The sequence below is a fragment of the Eurosta solidaginis genome, unplaced genomic scaffold, assembly GCF_040869045.1.
Source record: "Eurosta solidaginis isolate ZX-2024a unplaced genomic scaffold, ASM4086904v1 ctg00001227.1, whole genome shotgun sequence".
NCBI classification, from domain to species: Eukaryota; Metazoa; Arthropoda; class Insecta; order Diptera; family Tephritidae; genus Eurosta; species Eurosta solidaginis.
In genome coordinates, this window is record NW_027137012.1 from 238,243 (window position 1) to 249,914 (window position 11,672).

General features: G+C 33.6%; 1 pseudogene; it reads left to right on the forward strand.

Annotated features, from left to right (window-relative positions):
* LOC137236018 (neurotrimin-like) overlaps positions 1 to 2,016 on the forward strand; it is a 104,823-nt pseudogene extending 102,807 nt beyond the window's left edge.
* The last annotated feature ends 9,656 nt before the right edge of the window (positions 2,017 to 11,672 follow it).

Consider the following 11,672-nt stretch of genomic DNA (forward strand, 5'->3'; position numbering starts at 1 on the left):
GCTTAGAGGCGCCTCATCGCAACTTAAGTTTTTCCATAAAAATCGTGTGGGGAATCACATACAATTTTAAATTGAACTTTTAAACTCGAATAACTACTAAACGCGTCAACTTAGCAAGAAATCTTGTGTACCCTCTTTGTAGACTAGTAAATTTAATTTAATAATAAATACGGTTACTGATTTGGGTGCTCAAACTTGGAGTCGCGTTACACTTTTTATAAAAACTTGAAAATTACCCAAGCGATTTGCATGGAAAAAACTATAATCACGATGAAATCAAATTATTCTTTCCAAAAGCAACGTATTTCATAATTCGCTTCAAAAACGTGCTATCCTGGATTTCGTTGCAGAGCGCTCTATTTCAGCGCTTGTTGCAAAAATGACCTATTTTAATACGTTTTAACCTTAGATAGAGCGTTTATGAAAAAAAAAATTATGTTGGGCGTTCTTTACCGAAATTCTGAGATAAGTTGTTTTTAAAAAAGGGTTCTGAAGTACGGCATTTTTGGAAAATATTCAACGATAGAGTGTTTTCGAACTGGCAACATATCGAGAGATATTCCACACAACAGTTGATATGTGATATCTTTTATTAACCTATATCCATTTGCTATCCAAAAGCGATTAACATCTATCAACTATTTTGTTCTATCCTGCAATCTAGATTCCAGAAAAACGAAGCCTTGTACAAAGAGAGCCGATACGAAGATGGCTCATGAAATCAAAATGGTTGGCTCTACAAAGAGCGGGGCAGTGATACGGAGCCAGGAAGTGGATGTCAGTCGATTAACATTTATCATAATACAATATTACTGCTATTTATAACGCTACTCGTAACGTTTGCGACCTAAGCGCGAAGAGCAACAATTATTGCTACAACAACAACAACAACGGTAAGAAGACATAGCCCAAGTAATTTATAGCTGGAGCATTCGTTAGTGTTCAAACAAAGCAAGAAAATCATATAATTAGGAAATACAAAATATAAGCAAATAAAAACAGCTATTGATTCAGTAAACAATTTAAATAAACGTAAACGAATTGGAGCATAACGGCATTAGCAAAAATAAAAAAAATAAAAATAAAAGCAAACAAAAAAATTGAAATATGAAAGAATTAAATAATTAACTGAGCTAAATGTTACCTCTCTAGCGAAATGTGTTTCTATTAAAATGGCTGTAATTTTAAGCAGCTGACATAGTTAAGAGTTGCTTGGCGGCCTCTAAAGTTAATCAACCCAGCTAACTTTAAAGTTTAAATATATTTAGATACTTCTGTAAATATATACTAAAGTATAACAATATAAATATGATAACAATAAGAAATTAAAAAAATAATAATAATAATGAAATGATTTGCAAAAGTATAGGGTGATCCAAAAGGTGGCACATTTTCAGAAATTTAGCCATTGTTTTGATTTATTCCAATGAATATACATTGCGATTACGAAGGGAACGTAATGGAGAGGGACGTTCACAAATACTTACGTATGAAATTTTCTCAGCTGGTTAGGAAATAGTAGGATACGCGGTTGAACCAGTCTTCCTGTTAATGAGGATACATTTTTTCCGTTTTAAATGTCAACAACGAGAGTCGCTTTAAAAAACTATTTTCGGAAAAGTTTTTATCCTACACTTGAGTCAGTTTTTTGATTTCTTATTTGTTTAGTTTTGAGATTTTCGGCCGATAAATATAAGGGGAAAATATTAAATCTTTCCTCTATCGCCCTAAGCGTTTCGATGTTATCGCGCTTTCTTCAGGGAGATCTGTTCTATTAAGTTTAAAAATATTGATTTTTTGCCGGCTAAAGGTCTAAAAACTCAATTGAAAAACAAATTTTTTCGGTTTTTTTATGCCAATATATTTCGGCTACACTGCGGTAACCTTCCTCAGGACCACTGAAGACAACATAAAAACATAGAAAACAAACAATTAATATCACATATTTCAATAATAAAAATTACAAATTAACAAAATGTTTACAAACAAAAGTTTTAACAAAAATTCACAATTACATCATTTGACATTAACATATTTTGCTTCGTGTTTACGTCTGCACCGTCTAATCAGGTGTTTGCTACTGTCTTATTGTTGTTTAGTAGATGACGATACGCGTAAGCACATCCATCACAGTCCGTTTTATAGTTCCTTCGTATTTTTGTGGGCGTGATAATTATGTGTAGCATTTCCAATGTCTATCGTTTGTTGTAGTTTTGTTCCTGTGCGAGAATCTCTGTTGCATCGAAGTTTGGTGAGTGTCCACTGGCCGTACAGTGTGTCATGAGTGCAGTTTTTTGAAAATTAACTTGATGACATTGTTTGTAATCTGATTTGTGCTGGGACAGTCTCGTTTTTAGTTTTGCTTTTGTTGTGCCTACGTATATACTTTCACAAGCTTAGTTCGAGTTTCCATTACAAGGTATTTTATATACTAAATTACTTTTTTCGGTTGTTGGTATTTTTGTTTTTGTTCTGTTGAATATTGTTTTTAATGTGTTAGTCGGTTTGTGTGCTATCTTTACTTTTTCTGTATTATAGCAATCCGACTTCGCTAAACGTTCCGATAGTTGAGGTACATATTATACCGTCTTAAACATTGTTTTTTGTGTGTTTTCTGAATTTGGTATCTGGTGTTGAATTAAAGGCCGTTTTAGTAAATTTTTGATAGTAGAATCCGGAAAATCGTTGTTTTTTAATAATAATGTAATTTCGTTTTTAATTTCTTGGTGGTACATTTCGTCAGAAATTTGCAGCATTCGTCGTATACAGCCCATCCAAAATCGATGATAATGTCAAATGACGTAATTGTGAATTTTTGTTAAAATTCTTGTTTGTAAACATTTTGTTAATTTGTAATTTTTATTAGTGAAATATGTGATATTAATTGTTTCTTTTCTATGTTTTTATGTTGTCTTCAGTGGCCCTGAGGAAGGTTACCGCAGTGTAGCTGAAATATATTGGCATAAAAAAAACGAAAAAAATTGTTTTTCAATTGGGTTTTTAGACCTTGAGCCGGCAAAAAATCAATATTTGATCAAAACAGGTCGCTAAAATCATCAATGTAAGTTTAAAAATATTAAATCAATAAAACTTTCCGTTTGTAATATTTCTTGTATCTCAGTAGTCAACAATAGTTTGCAAGTATATATAAGATATTTCCCGAAAAAGTATTGTGAGGTGGCATTTGTCGATATCTGGCGTATGTGAGTCGAGGAATCTCTTAATTTACTACTAGCAATTTTAAATACACTGATTTACAGCCAAAATGCACCAAAGACGCCATTATGAAATTCCTATGTAAAATAACCCTCTGATTCCGAAAATCCAGGTTATTTTTAATTCTATAGTAACGTTTATGAGATATTTACGAATCACCGTTTTTTTCAAAAAAAAAAAAATTGGGTCCACTTAATCATATATATCTCAAGAACGAATTGAGCAATTCCAAGACGGTTGGAAACCTTTAAAAGGCAATACAATTTGCTACAAACTGTGTATATAACACTTTTTGCTAGGCCCTGCAGGTTCAAAGATAACGAACAATCATTACGGATTTTTTTCAACTTTTTTTGTAAAAATATAAAAAAATTTGTTCTTTTCGAGGAAGGATCTCGAAAACTTTTTATTTTTTTGCGGATTTTTTTCTCTCTAAGCTCTGTTTTATTACAAAAAAATAAGCTTTCATTCAACAAAATCGATGAACTAATACAAAAGTTATAAACATTCAAGTAAATATATCCATTTAATACTTAAGTACCCTACTGGTACATATGGGTTAGTATTCGCTAACTAACTCTAAAACAATTAAAGCTCAATTTTACAATGATATCAAGTATGAATAAAAAGCTTTTCGAAATAGGAATCATAAATGATTACACAAGAATAATCACATTTAACGTACATTCTTCTCCGACGATACATTAATTTTCGAACAGAAAATGCCTTTAAATTTGCACGTTTTTAATCATCTTGGGGTGTGATATTTAAATATTTTTTGATCAAAATTTTCAAAAAATGCTAGCTGGGATGTGCTTAATTAAAAATAAAAATCAGAGAAATCCTATTATTTGAAATTTAATACTGAACTCGTATCCACAAATACCAAAATCACAGACCCTTTCCTATATCAACCCCTACTCTTAAATCGAAACTTTATGCAAAGTAGGGAATTTATTGACCTAAAACAAACGTCTGTTAGAATAAGTAAGGAAGGCTAAGTTCAGGTGTAACCGAACATTACATACTCAGCTGAGAGCTTTGGAGACAAAATAAGGGAAAATCACCATTTAGGGAAATGAACCTACGGTAACTCTGCAATGTGTTTGTATGACATGGGTATCAAATGGAAGATAATAAAGAGCATTTTAAAAGGGAGTGGGCCGTAGTTCTATAGGAGGACGCCATTTCGGGATATCGCCATAACGGTGGACCAGGGGTGACTCTAGAATGTGTTTGTACTATATGGGTATCAAATGAAAGGTGTTAATGAGTATTTTAAAAGGGAATGGGCCTTAGTTCTATAGGTTGACGCCGTTTCGAGATATCGCCATAAAGGTGGACCAGGGGTGACTCAATACTGTGTTTGTACGATATGGGTATCAAATTAAAGGTATTAATGAGGGTTCTAAAAGGGAGTGGCCCTTAGTTGTATATGTGAAGGCGTTTTCGAGATATCGACCAAATTGTGGACCAGGGTGACCCAGAACATCATCTGTTGGGTACCGCTAATTTATTTATATATGTAATACAACGAACAGTTTTCCTGCCAAGATTTCTAAGGCTTTTGATTTCGCCCTGCATAACTTTTTCATTTTATTCTACTTAATATGGTAGATGTCACACCCATTTTACAAAGTTTTTTCTAAAGTTATGTTTTGCGTCAGTAAACCAATCCAATTACCATGTTTCATCCCTTTTTTTTCATATTTGATATAGAGTTATGGCATTTTTTTTAATTTTTCGTAATTTTCGATATCGAAAAAGTGGGCGTGGTTATAGTCCGATTTCGGCCATTTTTAATACCAAGATAAAGTGAGTTCATACAAGTCGTGAACTAAGTTTAGTAAAGATATATCGATGTTTGTTCAAGTTATAATGTTAACGGTCAAGCGGAAGGACAGGCAGTCGACTGTGTATAAAAACTGGGCGTGGCTTCAACCGATTTCGCGCATTTTCACACAAAACAGTTATCGTCAATCTATGCCTCTACCAAATTTCACAAGGATTGGTAAATTTTTGTTCGACTTATGGCACTAAAAGTGTTCTAGACGAATTAAATGAAATAGGGCGGAGCCACGCCCATTTTGAAATTTTCTTTTATTTTTGTATTTTGCTGCACCATATCATTACTGGAGTTGAATGTTGGCATAATTTACTTATATACTGTAAAGATATCAAATTTAAATTTAAAAAAAATTTTTTTCTAGAAGTGGGCGTGTTCGCCAACCGGTTTTGCTAGTTTGTATTTAGCGTACAAATAGTAATATGCGTAACGTTTCTGCCAAATTTCATCATGATATCTTCAACGACTGCCAAATTACAGCTTGCAAAACTTTTAAATTACCTTATTTAAAAGTAGGCGGCGCCACGCCCATTGTCCAAAATTTTACTAATTTTCTATTCTACGTGATAAGGTCAACTCACCTACCAAGTTTCATTGCCTTATGCGTCTTTGGTAATGAATTATCGAACTTTTTTTGTTTTTCGAAATTTTCGATATCGAAAAAGTGGGCTTGCAACCACGATTTCATTTTAAATAGCCATCTGAGATGAGCGCCCAGGAACCCACTTACCAAATTTCATCAAGATACCTCAAAATTTACTCAATTTATCGTGTTTACGAACGGAAGGAGGGACGGACGGACGGACATGGCTAAATGAATTTATTTTTTCGCCCAGATCATTTTGATATATAGAAGTCTGTATCTATCTCCATTACTTTATGCCGTTACGGATTGCCGTTATGCGAACAAAATTAATATACTCTGTGAGCTCTGCTCAACTGAGTATAAAAACAAATATGTAATCAAAATTGAAGCAAAAAATATAAAAATAAAAATAGATAAATAGAAATGTGAATATTAATAAAATAATATTGATTATGCATGTTTACGATACGCGGCATATTATAAAGAGCATAAATAATATGGAAAAATGATTAAAGCCATATAAGTATGTGTCTGTGATAAAGATATTACAAACACACAAAACAAAAAATAAACGAAAATAAAAAGCTCAAAATATTATTACAACAGAAAAAATATTTGCATAAAATATTCATGGAAATTTCATTGCTAGCTAAAAGCCAACGAAAGTGAAATGCATTTCATGTTCATGCAAAAAGCAAAAAAATAAAAATTAATATATCAAATTTGACATGAAAAATCATTCATGCAGTGCATAAAACCATATATGTATATATGTAGTAACATGTTGCAATCCAGCAGTGAAAATAAAGATACTCAAAGCAAATGATAATTGGAGCGCTGAAGGAATAAAAGTTCAAGTATGCATATACTGCCAAAATTCAAAACTCAAGAAATATTTAGCTCGAGTAAATTATTTTGAATAAGTTTCTTAAACTCAACTAAATGCAGCTTCTCCGAGATCGGCATATATATATACATACTAGCAGACACGACAGACGTTGTTCTGCCCTAAATTTCGTCTATCTGCATACATTTTAATAAGCTTTTTCAGTCTAACTCTGCCCTACCCCTCTATACTTTTTCCTAATCTTTTTATTCACTGCTCCCTCCGTCTTTTTCGATTCATCTATCTCCATCTTCGTCTCATTCTATCTCTTTCTCAGTCTCCTTCTCTCTTTTCTCTTCTCTCAATTTTCTCTCATTCTTCTTCATCTCTTATTGCCAGTCCCAGGGGGTGGTATGTATTTTGTTCCAGTCCCATTCCGAGTCTCAGTCCCAGTCCCACTCCGAGTCTCAGTCTCAGTCCCAGTCGTCCTAATCCCAGTCCGTCTCTGGTATACTTCCCGGAAAAAAGCATCGTAAATACTAATATAGGCAAATTTATATACGAAATTTCAGGCAAATCGAATAGGACGTATGTAAATAGGTATGTGGGTATTATTAATTCTTGTCTTTATTTCGGCTTTGCATGCTTATTTATCAGTTTTGTCAGGTTGATGCGACTAAATCGAATATCACAATGAACTTTAAAACTCTCTGCAACAGCTTTCATTTGATATCCATAATACACACACATTCTATGGGTCCACGTTTTGGCCTATATCTCGAGACGCTAGTCACTCAGCGGTGTAAAACTTACTCTGTATTATTGCACACATCAACAACTTCAATTTGACACCCATAATCTAAAAACACATCCTAGTGTTACCCTGATCCACGTTTTGGCCTATATCTAGACCCTAGTCACCAATAGGTATGAAAACTACCCTGTACTAAAGTACTCATCAACAGCTTCAATTTGATACCCAAACTGTAAAAACATTGTCTAGGCGTTCACGTGCCCACGTTTGGCCTACATCTCCAGACCCTAGTCACCCAGGGGTATGAAAATTATCCTCTACTAAAGCACTCATCAACAGCTTTCATTTGTTATCCATATTCTATAAACTCATTCTAGGGGTACCCGGGTCCACGATTTGGGCTATATCTCGAGGCCCGAGCCTCCCAGTTGTATAAAAATTATCCTGTACTATAGCACTCATCAACAGCTTTTTATTTTGATATCCATATTCTATAAACACACTCTAGGGGTACCCGGGTCCACGTTTTGATCTCAAGACCCTAGACACGTAGCGAAAAAAAGGTAGACGTTGGCCGATTCTCAGACCTACCCAATATGCCTACAAAATTTCATGAGAATCGGTTCAGCCGTTTCGGAGGAGTTCAGCCTCTAAAACCGTGACAGAAGAATTTTATATATTAGATATTACAATGCATGGTTCAAACATCGTTACAACAAATAAGCATACAAGGACGCCTAAGCTACAGACATACATACATAAAATATTGTGCATAAAAAGTAAAAATGTGTACATGTAAATAAATCATACGAATATACATATTATTTAATCTATAATGTAAAAATAAGTCGGGTTTTCCTTCCTGACGCTACAACTCCAGAGCGCACGAACCGATTTCCACGGTTTTACATTCGTTGGAAAGGTCTCGGGCTCCGTGAGGTTTATAGCAAATAAAATTCAGGATCGACGCCCATGGTCTCGAGATATAGCCCAAATCGTGGGCCCGGGTACCCCTAGAATGAGTTTATAGAATATGGATAACAAATGAGAGCTGTTGATGAGTGCTTTAGTAGAGGGCAATTTGCATACCCCTGGGTGACTAGGGTCTCGAGGCATAGGCCAAAACGTGGACCCGGGTACACATGGAATGTGTTTATAGAATATGGATAACAAATGAAAGCTGTTGATGAGTGCTTTAGTAGAGGGTAATTTTCATACCCTTGGGTGACTAGGGTCTCGAGCTATAGGTCAAAACGTGGACCCGGGTTCCCCTATAATGTGTTTATAGAATATGGATAACAAATGAAAGCAGTTGATGAGTGCTTTAGTAGAGGGTAGTTTTCATACCTATTGGTGACTAGGGTCTCGAGATATAGGCAAAAACGTGGATCAAGATAACACTGCTGCGTAAATGGGGTCTAGAGATATAGGCCAAAGCGTGAACCCGTATACACCTAGAATGTGTTTTTACATTATGGGTATCAAATTGAAGCTGTTGCTGTATTCTTTAGTATAGAGTAAGTTTTACACCGCTGGTTGACTAGGGTCTCGAGATATAGGCCAAAACATGGACCCGGATGCCCCAAGAATGTGTGTGTATTATGGATATCAGATGAGAGCTCTTGCTGAGAGCTGTAAAGTAAGTAGTGATATTCGATTTAGCCGCATCAACCTGGCAAAACTGATAAATATGCATGCGAAGCCTAAATAAAGACATGAATTAATAATACCCACATACTTATTTATATACGTCCTATTCGATTTTCCTGAAATTTGGTATATAAGTTTGCCTATATTAGTATTTACGATGCTTTTTTCCGGGAAGTAGGACTGGGACTGAGACTAAGACTGAGACTCGGAGTGGGACTGGGACTGAGACTCGGAATGGGACTGGAACAAAATACATACCACCCTCTGGGACTGGCAATAAGATATGAAGAAGATTGAGAAAAACTTGAGAGAAGAGTAAAGAGAGAAGGAGAAGGAGGAGAAAGAGATAGTATGAGACGAAGGTGGTGATAGATGAAGCGAAAAATACGCAGGGAGGAGTGAATACAAAGATTAGGAAAAAGTGTAGAGGGGCGAGGGCAGAGTTAGACGGAAAAAGCTAATTAAAATGTATGCAGATAGACCAAATTTAGGGCAGAACAACGTCTGCCGGGTCTGCCAATTATTATATAAATACGTACAAATACATGTGTATCATACATATATAAACACATAAACGTATCATTTAATTATTAGATATATATGGGCACATGTATATATAAAAATTTATTAAACTTTTTTTCTTATTTTGAAGCCACGTATGGAAATGAAATATGCAAATACAAACATAATTGCTAATAGATACGCATGTGGCTATGTGTGTGTGTGCAAGTAAATATATATACATATATAGCCAACATTTATGCAAAGTTTTAGTTATTGTAAATAATGTTGATATTTATAAAGAAAGGGAAAATTATTATTAATATTAAATGAAAAATTGTAGAGATAAATAAATTTATAAAAAAATATATATAACACAATAAATTAACATACAGTATACATAAACAAATGTGCGATATGGAATAAAATAATATGAATAAAATACTAAAAAAAAAAAAACAAATATTATAAAATAATGCATGTTTAATTAGTTTCCCATTAGTAACAAGGTAAGTATTTCAGGAAGGACAGCTAAGAAATATTTTGTAAATTTTTAGTCGAAAATGTGAGAATACGGATCTTGTCTCTTTATTAACGTAACATGATAAGACTTTTTTCAAGTCAAATAAACCTTTTTTAAAATCAAGTGGAACAACTTTCAAATGAAATTAAGCTTTTTCAAGTCAAATGAAACTTTTTTCAAGTCACATGAATTTTATTTTATTTTTATTTTTAAACGGTTTTATTTAGCTTGACATGACAGGCCGGCTGCATGGCCGTTGTGAAAGAATTTTGTAATTAAAATTTAAGTAACTTCCCGATAAGCTACATGCTTGAAAATTGGAATATAGTTCAGAACCGATGACAATGCAATAAAAAAAAAATCGCCGCTCGGTGGCGCAAGGATCGAGATATTCACAAAAATGTTTGTGATCCGATTTGGCTCATATTTGGAACACATAATACATACAAGAATAGAAAGCGGTCTGTGAAAAAAATCGCCGCTAGGTGGCGCAAGGGTCGAGATATTCACAAAAATCGTATTTGTGGTCCGATGTGGCTCATATGTGGACACATAATACATACAAGAATAGAAACCGATCTATGAAAAAAATCGGCGCTAGGTGGCGCAAAGATCGAGATATTCAAAAGAATCGTATTTGTGGTTCGATTTGGTCCATATTTGGAACACATAATACATACATGAATAGAAAGCGACCTATGATGTCCGATTTGGCTCACATTTGGAACAAATATTACATACAGTCCAGTAGAATCGACATCAAAATATATTGGAGTTAGAGGTGTGACAAGCATACGTGGCGCAGAGTCGAGTAAAGTCTTTGCCAGGATTATGTATTGAGAACTTAGATTGAAACAACTCGTCAGGAAAGGGTCCCTGCAATAATGACTCACTAAATGAACTAAATAGAATGAGAAATAATAGGCATTAAATAACGGCTAAAAACTTGAAAATAAAATAATTAAAAAAAAATTTTTTAGTTAAACGGTTTTATTGAAAACAATACTTACATGAAGTAATAATACTAAAAGTTAGAAAATAATTAGGTAGGTCAAATTTCTATTGATAATCATATATAAGACCAACTGAACCTTAATCAGGTTATGCTACGCCTCACATTTTTAGAAATTTCACGCGCCCAACGCTTTTATTTAATTGTCTGATCAACGCCCTAGATTGATGATTAGTGTGATGACTAGTACCTAGGACCTACCGAATTATTTTCTAGCTTTTAGTATTATTACTTCATGTAAGTATTGTTTTCAATAACTAACAATTTTTTTTTTTTGCATTTCAAGTCAAACTATTTTCAAATCAAATGGACCGTTCCTTAAAACAAATGAAACCTTTTCAAGTCAAAAAAACAAATTTTCAAGTCAAATGAACCCGTTTTATGTCAAATGAAACTTTTTCAAGTCAAACAAAAAATTATCCAAGTCAAATCAGCCCGTTTTGATGTCAAATGAAACTTTTTTCTAGTCAGATGAAACTGTTTTTAAATCAAATGAAAATTTTTCAAGTCAAATGCAACTTCTTTCAGTTCAAATTAAAACTAAAAACTTTTTTTCGAATCAAATAAAACTTTTTTCATGTCGAATGAAACTTTTTTTACGTCAAATGGAACTTTTTCATGTTAAATAAAACTTTTTTGAATCAAATGAAACTTTTTAAGGACAAATGAAACTTTTTTTAAATCAAATTAAACTTTTTTCAATTGAAACTTTTTTCTTATCAAATGGAACTTATTCAATGTAAATAAAACTTGTTTCG